Below are 11,925 nucleotides of genomic sequence, written 5' to 3'. Positions count from 1 at the left end.
AAAGGTATTTCAAGTTTGTTAATGGAGGGTTTGATTTTAATGAAGAATTAAATGAGGTTAAAAAAGAAATGGCTGATTTGGAAAAACAAAGAAACAAAGGGTTGATTTTAAGAAGTAAGGAACAAGATCTGGAGGAAGGTGAAAAATGCACAAGATACTTTTTTAAGAGGATTTTAACAAATAAAGGGGTAATTACTGAATTAAAAAAGGGGGAGAAGGAAGCCAGAAATACAGAAGAGATATTAGAAGAAGTAGAAAGATTTTATACAGATTTATACAACAAAAAAGAGATAACAGAGGAAGCCATAGAAAATATTTTGGGAAATTTAGAAAAGAAAATTGATAATGAGTGTGCTATTTTAACCCAAGATTTTACTCTTTTAGAGCTTACAAAATGTATGAAGGATTTTAAAACTGGTAAGTCGCCGGGAAGTGATGGCCTTCCCGTGGAATTTTATTCAAAATTTTGGGACATTTTAGCACCAGAACTTTTAATGGTTTTTAAGGACTTTGATAGACTGGACCGACTCCCTGACAGTTTTAGACTAGGAATTGTTTCACTTTTGCATAAAAAAGGAGATAGGACAGATTTAAAAACGTGGAGACCAATCAGCCTTTTAAATTGGGATTGCAAACTTTTTAGCAAGCTTTTAGCTAAACGCATGTCCCTGTTTTTAAAGGATGTGATCCACCCGGATCAAGCATGTGCTGTGCCCGGGAAGAGGATCACGGACAGTCTGATATTGATCCGAGACACCATCTGTTTTGCGAGAGACAGAAACATTGGCCTAATAGTGGTAAATTTAGATTTTGAAAAAGCTTTTGATCGGGTCTCGCACCAGTACCTATTGCAGGTACTGGAGAAAATGGGCTTCCCAGGGAGGTTTTTAGCATGGGTGGGATTGCTGTATAATGATATAACCAGCAAAATTCTTGTAAATGGGCATTTAACAAAAGCTGTTAACATTCACAGCGGCGTCCGTCAAGGGTGCCCGTTATCCCCGCTCTTGTATGTGGCATGCATTGAGCCATTGGCACAGCTTTTGAGAAGGGACCAACGGATCGCAGGATTTAAGCTACCAGGAGGTTTGATAGCAAAATGTGTTTTATACATGGACGATGTGACAATTTTAACGACTGACTTTTTATCTGTCCGAAGAGCTTTGGAACTTACAGATTCTTATGGACGGGCCTCTGGCTCCAAATTAAACAGAAACAAGTCAGAGGCCCCGCTCTTCGGACAGTGGGGCGACATAGACGTGGGAGGACTGGAATTGACTCTAAGAAATGATAATATAAAAATTCTAGGCATAAAATTTGATAGGGAGGGGGGTGGACAAGGTAATTGGACCAATGCTTTAGGGAAAGTAAGACAGCAACTGGGTTTGTGGGGACTAAGGACTTTGACGATGGAGGGAAAGATTTTAGTTTTTAAAGCTGTGATTTTACCTCTGTTTTTATTGTTGTGCTCTGTTTTTACCCCCCCCAGGTCCTTCATTTTAGCAGTGGAACGTGCTGTCTTTTATTTTCTCTGGGGATCCAGGTGGGAGAGAATAAAGAGAGAAACAGTCAAGAAAAGAAAGGAAAACGGAGGCAAAGGACTGCCAGACCTAAGCCTTTTTTTAGGGAGTCATTTTACAGGATTACATTTTAAGTATGCCACGGCCCCATCCAGTGATAAGACCGCAGCAATAGTGAAGTTTTGGATGGGGTCGTACTTACGCTACCTAAAAATTTTAACCGTAGATCTTAGAACCCCAGTGTCTTTTAACTTGCCAAAAGAATATGCATTTATTAATTTTTTTTTAAAGAAACATGACCTAGAACGAGAAAATGTGGACATTTTAAAAGACCATAAAAAGATTATCTCTGTTGTGCAGGACCGGGAGAAGGTGAGCCCAGTTCCAGGGCTAACTGAGAGCGAATCCAAAACAGTGTGGAGAAACGCAGCCCACCCCGCTCTTTGGAACCGGCAAAAAGACCTGATGTGGATGGTGGCCCATGAGATCCTACCAACCAGGGCGGTTATGCACTCCCGCGGCATGGCCGCCAACGCAAAGTGCCCACGGCTCGGGTGTAATCAGGAAGAGACCGTGCGGCACGTCCTCTGGGAGTGCGGTGCTGCACGGGACCGGTGGACCGCGACCGGCCCCCTGGTTTTCCCATGCCTGCCAGCGGGTGGGGTCCAGATGGACTATAATCTCGCCGTCCTAGGGGTGGGCCGGAGGATAAAGGATTTAACATCAAAACAGTTCACAACACTCTGGTTCACCCTGAATGCTATAAAGCATGCAATCTGGACTGCCAGAAACCTGCTGGTGGGGAAACGGGTGATGGTACCCCTCCAAGCCACTGTAAGGATGGTGGAGAACATGCTGCAGGGGCACCGCGCCCAATCATTCAGAGCGGGGGCCGGGGTTGCCACTGAGAGAGTCCCGGCCACCACCGACCCTGGTTGCCCGTAGATGTACCTTCACCACTTCCGGCTACGGGAGCAGCGGGCCAGAGAGTACGGATCTCCTCTGGGTCACTGAAGCTGGGTTTGATTGCCTGGGACCGAAGAGTGGGAGAGGCCCAAATTGAAAGATTACCTCCCTGATCAAGCACAATAGAGAACCCCCTTTTTTTTTTTTTATTACATAGTTTTATTTTGGCTTTTAAAACACACTGAAAGCACTTTAAAGGAAAATAAAAATGTATGTAAAAGAACAATTCATCAATGTGTAACCTTATAACCCCCCCTTTTTTTTTTTTTTTTTTTTTTTTTTTTCTTCCCTTATGGTCATTTCAAGTACTTTGTCTGTATCTTAACATAAGGCATGTCTTGGAGATCCAGGATTTTAGTGGTGTGTTAACCGTCATTGGAACGATTGTTTTTTACATTTTTTATTTTTATTTTTTACTCATACCTGCATGTGAACATATATGTTGTATTTTATCTATTACTTGACGTACTGTTGTACCACTTTTGATTAAATATCAATAAAACCAGTCAAAAAAAAAAAAAAAAATCTGTTCTTATCAGTTTAATATCTGATACGTCCCCCATCCGGGGACTACATATTAAATGGATTTTTAGATCACGGAGCTGGAGCCGGGGCTTGCTCCGTCCATTCCACGCATCGGCCTGGTATTGCAGTGTCTCCAGGAACGGTGTGCTTTCCCTTTTTTGGGAATGCCATTTATTGTGACGAATAGCAGAGCAAGTAATGAGGTCTGCCTTTGCAGGTCCTGTGGTTTATTGCGGACTCTCTTCTGAGGCACCCCCCTGAGGTGTTGGACTCTTCCACTAACGATGCTCCCACCTGAGGTCTCGGAGTCTTTCACTGACGAGGTGATGTATCGAATTCGGTGTGTTTGGTTAAAGGGAGTCAACTAAAACCAGCGTTGGGAAGCAGTTTCCAGGCCAGTAATGGAAGTCGCCCATCCTTCCTTTGTTGGGGTTTACGGAGGGCTAACCGTTGGTGAGGATGGTAGAGACGCAAATTGTACCTCTGGCTGGCCGCCTGGGTCTTCATACTTACCTGGCAGGGGAGACACCATGATCAAGAAGGCGGTTCACCCAGGGCGAGGCTTGTCCATTGCACTACGGCCATGCTGACCCCTGCGAATTCCCCAAATGTGGGAATCTCGACTGCATAATTTATGGTAGTGGGGGACTGCGTTCGCGCTCTCCCCTGAATTAACTGGTGAAACAAAGCAGAAAGATCTATCTCAGTTACTTTTTAGTTTCAGAATGATGAGTCCTGCCACATGCTCCAGGACTCCTTCCTGGAGTTATAGCCATTTGAGCCACCTCGGCCACACCACCTTGGCACGTTTTGAGGTCCACTCGCCAAGGTGAATGGAAATTTCCACTTTTTTTGGATGATTATTGACAGTCAGACTCCAGAGAAGCATTCTGTGCTGATCTGGGTGGGACTGGGCCAAATACCTGCCGCTAGTTTGCAAAAGAAGGTTTTCGACAAAATCCCAAATACCCGAAAATTTCGTCAGAGCGACGAGCCAATCTGAGACCTGCATCTCGTTCGGCTCGAGCCAAGGATTCCGATGACATAAGGCACGTGGCTCTGCGACGAACCGTTTGGGAGTTACGAGCGATGCCGTACTCTCTGTCGCCGCAGAGCCAGCGTCAGGCCGATCGGGGCGAGGCCCGGTGACGTTGCAGACGGGGGAGGGTACTACCATCACACAGCGTTTCAGGTGTTTCCATCTTTGTTTGATGGTCCTTTTACATTTCAATTTTCTTATTTTTCCGCTTACAGCGCCACCTAGTGGCCTGTCGCAGCGCCCTTTTACACCTGACCGCTGACTGAGCCCCTGCACAGGTGTGCCGATTTGGGTGAAGGGATCTCACTCCTTCCTGGAGTTATAGCCATTTGAGCCACCTCGGCCACACCACCTTGGCACGTTTTGAGGTCCCCTCGCCAAGGTGAATGGAAATTTCCACTTTTTTTGGATGATTATTGACAGTCAGACTCCAGAGAAGCATTCTGTGCTGATCTGGGTGGGACTGGGCCAAATACCTGCCGCTAGTTTGCAAAAGAAGGTTTTCGACAAAATCCCAAATACCCGAAAATTTCGTCAGAGCGACGAGCCAATCTGAGACCTGCATCTCGTTCGGCTCGAGCCAAGGATTCCGATGACATAAGGCACGTGGCTCTGCGACGAACCGTTTGGGAGTTACGAGCGATGCCGTACTCTCTGTCGCCGCAGAGCCAGCGTCAGGCCGATCGGGGCGAGGCCCGGTGACGTTGCAGACGGGGGAGGGTACTACCATCACACAGCGTTTCAGGTCTCCCAGACTTACCAAAGCCGAGATGGGCATCGTCGTGTCCGGCTTCTTCCCAGCTGCATCAAATCAACATCGCTTCTCGGCCTTTTGGCTAAGATCAGAGGGACGTGGTCGCGATCATCTTCTCTGGAAGGAAATAGACTATTACCGGGCGGTGGTTGTAGTCTCTCCGGACAGGGATATATCTTGGACTTCACCTGTGAACAGCATTTTTTTTCTTGTTTTTCTTCTTTCTTCAGGTTCTTTTTCCAGCTCGCCTAGGAAGGAGAAAAACACTAGCGTTCACAGGTAAAGTGCCCTTTTATTTATTTATTTTGCTGTATTATTATTTAGTGTCCTTTTAAAAGTTTAGTTATTTATTCTATCAGTCTTTTAGACATTTATTGGCTGTTGTACGTATTTTTAAAGGGCTGTTGGTGCCTCCACCATGTCGGCTGCTCGTGCCGGCATGCGGAGGCACCACAGCGTGCGTTTTATGTTTAGAAAAAATGATGATGGAACGTTAATGGGGATGTCCAGACTTGATTTCTCACGGAAACTCGTACAAAAGGTTTTAGGATTTTCAGCAAATGATGTAAATTGCTTATTGACTCTTCCCCAGAACCGTGGTTTTGATTTGAGCTTTAAAAGCGCTGCACTGCTAAATGTTTTCTGGTCTCGTTTTGAAGCGGCAAAAGCCAGTCTTTCCATGTTCACAGTTGAAAAACTGACAGACAATTCCCTGAAAGTGGTAATTGTTCGAATGTTTAATGAAACTGTGAGTGGAGATGACATAGCGATATGGTTGGCGAGATTTTGCTCTGTTCGGGGCCAGCCAGTTAAGGTTTTAGACGAGGACGGCATCTGGAATGGCGCGTGGAGAGTTCCCATTAAACAATGGGAGGATCCACACGGCTTCCAGGGCTTAAGTCAGATTCCTTCTATGATTGTGCTGGGAGAAAACAGAGGCTACATTCATTATCAGGGGATGCCCAAACTGTGCCGTAAATGCAGTCGGTTTGGGCACCTCATAGAGGCATGTCAGGAAACAGTTTGTGGTAAGTGCAAAGAAATTGGGCACATCTATGAAGAATGTACCAATGGCAGAAAGTGCAATCTTTGTGGTGAATCCAACCATCTCTACAGAGACTGCCCTAAATCCTTTGCCAACATATTAAAAGCAAAAATGGCTGCCACCAAAAACCAAACGAGTGAAAAAGAGGCAGTCCCTGAGGTTTTGGAGGGAATTTTGAATACCCAACCAAGCCCAGGGACTGGTCGAGACGGAGCGGAAGGGGCGGGTCAAGGGGTGGAGTCAGACGCGGGTAAATGTCGGGAGGAGGAGACTCCGCCCATCCAATTAGGAAAGCAAAATGTGAGAATGGAAATGGATAAAGAAAGTGAAGAGGAGAAAGAGTCAGATGAATTGACCCCCTCCTCTTTGGAAACTGTACCCGATCTAGACACCGAGCAAAACACTTCAAGCAGTATAGGCGGAATAACTCTAGATTGGTTACCTAATGCTCAGCTGCAGAAAAGACCTGCGGGGTCTCCTTTGTGTCAAACAGAGGAGAAAAAGTTGAGGTCCACCAGCTCAAGTAATGAGGAAGGAGACAGGGTGTGGCCCTCAGCCTCCCCGAATGAGGTTTCGTTTCTGCAAATACAGCTAAGAACATCATCGCCAAAGGAGCCGCAAGAGATTTTCTCTGCGGATCCTAAGGCGGCGGACACCTCCGTTCCTGAACCCAATACTATCACTAGTAAAGAGGAGCGGGTGTCACACGAGTTTTTTTGATTAAAATGAACTTTGTAGTCTTTTAAATAAAATGTTTTAGTTCCTTTTTAAGCTCATGCCTTTTTACCTAATTTATTCACCATGGCCCTCACAATTTCAACAATAAATGTAAGAAGTGTGAGGTCCATGGTCAGAGCACATACTATTTTATCCTTTTTAAAATCTCAAAAGTCAGATGTCTTTTTACTACAAGAGTGTGCCTTACCCTTTTTATCTAGTTACAGGAGGTGGGAGGAGCTATGGACGCCGGGACCCTCCATATGGAGCGGGTCCAACTTTAACAAAAATGATGGAGTGGCGATTTTAATAAATAACCCTCACATCCTGGTGAAGGGGAGCACGGTGGTAAGAGATGGGCGGGCTATTTTAGGGAATATGACTTTTTTAGATAGAGATTTTAAGGTGTTAAATGTGTACGGTTTTACAGGTAAAAACGATAGGTATGAGCTTTTAGAGGAACTGCAGTCCCACATGCTGGGGAGGGTACCATTAGTGGTAGGGGGAGATTTTAACTGTGTTTTAGCCAAAACTGATAGGAAGAGGGTGGGGGCAGACTTTAGGTTTGATAAGACATCAGTTTTAATGCAAAGTTTAGTTAAGGATTTTAAATTAACTGACTGTTTTAAGACTTTGCATCCAAGAGAGGTGGGCTACACCTGGGTCAGTGGTGATGGCACCAACGCCTCTCGCATTGACTACATTTTCGTACGCGATTGCCCGCCGACTGATGCTATATTAACACCCCTATTCTTTTCCGATCACGTTATGCTGTCTTGCACTATTTCCTTCACCACAAAATTGACGGTAGGGGGAGGGATCTGGAAACTGAATTGCTCCCTTTTGCAGGATGAGGAGATAGTTAGTGACTACAGGGAGCAATTCAGTCAGTGGCAGACCCTCCAAGACTTTTTCGATTCACGTGCACAGTGGTGGGAGATGGTGAAACACCGGACGAGACTGTTTTTTAGAAAGAAAGGGATTGGAAAAAAGAACAAAGAAAAGAGACGCATGTTGGGACTGCAAAAAAGATTACAAAGGTATTTCAAGTTTGTTAATGGAGGGTTTGATTTTAATGAAGAATTAAATGAGGTTAAAAAAGAAATGGCTGATTTGGAAAAACAAAGAAACAAAGGGTTGATTTTAAGAAGTAAGGAACAAGATCTGGAGGAAGGTGAAAAATGCACAAGATACTTTTTTAAGAGGATTTTAACAAATAAAGGGGTAATTACTGAATTAAAAAAGGGGGAGAAGGAAGCCAGAAATACAGAAGAGATATTAGAAGAAGTAGAAAGATTTTATACAGATTTATACAACAAAAAAGAGATAACAGAGGAAGCCATAGAAAATATTTTGGGAAATTTAGAAAAGAAAATTGATAATGAGTGTGCTATTTTAACCCAAGATTTTACTCTTTTAGAGCTTACAAAATGTATGAAGGATTTTAAAACTGGTAAGTCGCCGGGAAGTGATGGCCTTCCCGTGGAATTTTATTCAAAATTTTGGGACATTTTAGCACCAGAACTTTTAATGGTTTTTAAGGACTTTGATAGACTGGACCGACTCCCTGACAGTTTTAGACTAGGAATTGTTTCACTTTTGCATAAAAAAGGAGATAGGACAGATTTAAAAACGTGGAGACCAATCAGCCTTTTAAATTGGGATTGCAAACTTTTTAGCAAGCTTTTAGCTAAACGCATGTCCCTGTTTTTAAAGGATGTGATCCACCCGGATCAAGCATGTGCTGTGCCCGGGAAGAGGATCACGGACAGTCTGATATTGATCCGAGACACCATCTGTTTTGCGAGAGACAGAAACATTGGCCTAATAGTGGTAAATTTAGATTTTGAAAAAGCTTTTGATCGGGTCTCGCACCAGTACCTATTGCAGGTACTGGAGAAAATGGGCTTCCCAGGGAGGTTTTTAGCATGGGTGGGATTGCTGTATAATGATATAACCAGCAAAATTCTTGTAAATGGGCATTTAACAAAAGCTGTTAACATTCACAGCGGCGTCCGTCAAGGGTGCCCGTTATCCCCGCTCTTGTATGTGGCATGCATTGAGCCATTGGCACAGCTTTTGAGAAGGGACCAACGGATCGCAGGATTTAAGCTACCAGGAGGTTTGATAGCAAAATGTGTTTTATACATGGACGATGTGACAATTTTAACGACTGACTTTTTATCTGTCCGAAGAGCTTTGGAACTTACAGATTCTTATGGACGGGCCTCTGGCTCCAAATTAAACAGAAACAAGTCAGAGGCCCCGCTCTTCGGACAGTGGGGCGACATAGACGTGGGAGGACTGGAATTGACTCTAAGAAATGATAATATAAAAATTCTAGGCATAAAATTTGATAGGGAGGGGGGTGGACAAGGTAATTGGACCAATGCTTTAGGGAAAGTAAGACAGCAACTGGGTTTGTGGGGACTAAGGACTTTGACGATGGAGGGAAAGATTTTAGTTTTTAAAGCTGTGATTTTACCTCTGTTTTTATTGTTGTGCTCTGTTTTTACCCCCCCCAGGTCCTTCATTTTAGCAGTGGAACGTGCTGTCTTTTATTTTCTCTGGGGATCCAGGTGGGAGAGAATAAAGAGAGAAACAGTCAAGAAAAGAAAGGAAAACGGAGGCAAAGGACTGCCAGACCTAAGCCTTTTTTTAGGGAGTCATTTTACAGGATTACATTTTAAGTATGCCACGGCCCCATCCAGTGATAAGACCGCAGCAATAGTGAAGTTTTGGATGGGGTCGTACTTACGCTACCTAAAAATTTTAACCGTAGATCTTAGAACCCCAGTGTCTTTTAACTTGCCAAAAGAATATGCATTTATTAATTTTTTTTTAAAGAAACATGACCTAGAACGAGAAAATGTGGACATTTTAAAAGACCATAAAAAGATTATCTCTGTTGTGCAGGACCGGGAGAAGGTGAGCCCAGTTCCAGGGCTAACTGAGAGCGAATCCAAAACAGTGTGGAGAAACGCAGCCCACCCCGCTCTTTGGAACCGGCAAAAAGACCTGATGTGGATGGTGGCCCATGAGATCCTACCAACCAGGGCGGTTATGCACTCCCGCGGCATGGCCGCCAACGCAAAGTGCCCACGGCTCGGGTGTAATCAGGAAGAGACCGTGCGGCACGTCCTCTGGGAGTGCGGTGCTGCACGGGACCGGTGGACCGCGACCGGCCCCCTGGTTTTCCCATGCCTGCCAGCGGGTGGGGTCCAGATGGACTATAATCTCGCCGTCCTAGGGGTGGGCCGGAGGATAAAGGATTTAACATCAAAACAGTTCACAACACTCTGGTTCACCCTGAATGCTATAAAGCATGCAATCTGGACTGCCAGAAACCTGCTGGTGGGGAAACGGGTGATGGTGCCCCTCCAAGCCACTGTAAGGATGGTGGAGAACATGCTGCAGGGGCACCGCGCCCAATCATTCAGAGCGGGGGCCGGGGTTGCCACTGAGAGAGTCCCGGCCACCACCGACCCTGGTTGCCCGTAGATGTACCTTCACCACTTCCGGCTACGGGAGCAGCGGGCCAGAGAGTACGGATCTCCTCTGGGTCACTGAAGCTGGGTTTGATTGCCTGGGACCGAAGAGTGGGAGAGGCCCAAATTGAAAGATTACCTCCCCGATCAAGCACAATAGAGAACCCTTTTTTTTTTTTTTTTTTTTTTTAAATAGTTTTATTTTGGCTTTTAAAACACACTGAAAGCACTTTAAAGGGAAATAAAAATGTATGTAAAAGAACAATTCATCAATGTGTAACCTTATAACCCCCTTTTTTTTTTAATTTTTTTTTTTTTTTTTTTTTTTTTTTTTTTCTTCCCTTATGGTCATTTCAAGTACTTTGTCTGTATCTTAACATAAGGCATGTCTTGGAGATCCAGGATTTTAGTGGTGTGTTAACCGTCATTGGAACGATTGTTTTTTAATTTTTTATTTTATTTTTTTTTACTCATACCTGCATGTGAACATATATGTTGTATTTTATCTACTACTTGACATACTGTTGTACCACTTTTGATTAAATATCAATAAAACCAGTCAAAAAAAAAAAAAAAAAAATCTGTTCTTATCAGTTTAATATCTGATACGTCCCCCATCCGGGGACTACATATTAAATGGATTTTTAGATCACGGAGCTGGAGCCGGGGCTTGCTCCGTCCATTCCACGCATCGGCCTGGTATTGCAGTGTCTCCAGGAACGGTGTGCTTTCCCTTTTTCGGGAATGCCATTTATTGTGACGAATAGCAGAGCAAGTAATGAGGTCTGCCTTTGCAGGTCCTGTGGTTTATTGCGTACTCTCTTCTGAGGCACCCCCCTGAGGTGTTGGACTCTTCCACTAACGATGCTCCCACCTGAGGTCTCGGAGTCTTTCACTGACGAGGTGATGTATCGAATTCGGTGTGTTTGGTTAAAGGGAGTCAACTAAAACCAGCGTTGGGAAGCAGTTTCCAGGCCAGTAATGGAAGTCGCCCATCCTTCCTTTGTTGGGGTTTACGGAGGGCTAACCGTTGGTGAGGATGGTAGAGACGCAAATTGTACCTCTGGCTGGCCGCCTGGGTCTTCATACTTACCTGGCAGGGGAGACACCATGATCAAGAAGGCGGTTCACCCAGGGCGAGGCTTGTCCATTGCACTACGGCCATGCTGACCCCTGCGAATTCCCCAAATGTGGGAATCTCGACTGCATAATTTATGGTAGTGGGGGACTGCGTTCGCGCTCTCCCCTGAATTAACTGGTGAAACAAAGCAGAAAGATCTATCTCAGTTACTTTTTAGTTTCAGAATGATGAGTCCTGCCACATGCTGGGTATGTGTTTTGAGCTCATGAAACAAAATCACTTACGCTCTTGAAATATCGGTCCCTGGTGTGTGGTTTAGTTCGAATTTTGCACAGACCTCACTTTGCAAGTCAATTGGATTGACTGCAGCCTAGCTGTAGCTGTCTCCATGTTTGTTTTTCGTTGTGCTTTTTCAAATCATATTAGTTCTTTTCCGCTTACAGCGCCACCTAGTGGCCTGTCGCAGCGCCCTTTTACACCTGACCGCTGACTGAGCCCCTGCACAAGTGTGCCGATTTGGGTGAAGGGATCTCACTCCTTCCTGGAGTTATAGCCATTTGAGCCACCTCGGCCACACCACCTTGGCACGTTTTGAGGTCCCCTCGCCAAGGTGAATGGAAATTTCCAATTTTTTTGGATGATTATTGACAGTCAGACTCCAGAGAAGCATTCTGTGCTGATCTGGGTGGGACTGGGCCAAATACCTGCCGCTAGTTTGCAAAAGAAGGTTTTCGACAAAATCCCAAATACCCGAAAATTTCGTCAGAGCGACGAGCCAATCTGAGACCTG

At 44.9% G+C, this 11,925-nt stretch overlaps 2 non-coding genes and 2 pseudogenes across 2 annotated transcripts; all 4 read left to right on the top strand.

Annotated features, from left to right (window-relative positions):
* Positions 1-2,961: 2,961 nt before the first annotated feature.
* LOC132118836 (U2 spliceosomal RNA) lies at positions 2,962-3,164 on the top strand (annotated as a pseudogene).
* Positions 3,165-3,516: 352 nt separating this feature from the next.
* LOC132118902 (U1 spliceosomal RNA) lies at positions 3,517-3,680 on the top strand. Its single transcript, XR_009426069.1, has one exon. It is a non-coding gene; the product is annotated as a U1 spliceosomal RNA (small nuclear RNA).
* Positions 3,681-10,582: 6,902 nt separating this feature from the next.
* Positions 10,583-10,787, top strand: LOC132118842 (U2 spliceosomal RNA; annotated as a pseudogene).
* Positions 10,788-11,139: 352 nt separating this feature from the next.
* On the top strand, positions 11,140-11,303 carry LOC132118901 (U1 spliceosomal RNA). Its single transcript, XR_009426068.1, has one exon. It is a non-coding gene; the product is annotated as a U1 spliceosomal RNA (small nuclear RNA).
* The last annotated feature ends 622 nt before the right edge of the window (positions 11,304-11,925 follow it).

Source organism: Carassius carassius, chromosome 37, assembly GCF_963082965.1.
Source record: "Carassius carassius chromosome 37, fCarCar2.1, whole genome shotgun sequence".
Classification (NCBI taxonomy): Eukaryota; Metazoa; Chordata; class Actinopteri; order Cypriniformes; family Cyprinidae; genus Carassius; species Carassius carassius.
Note: the sequence above shows the minus strand (reverse complement) of the source record. Positions and strands in the feature narration are given on the sequence as shown.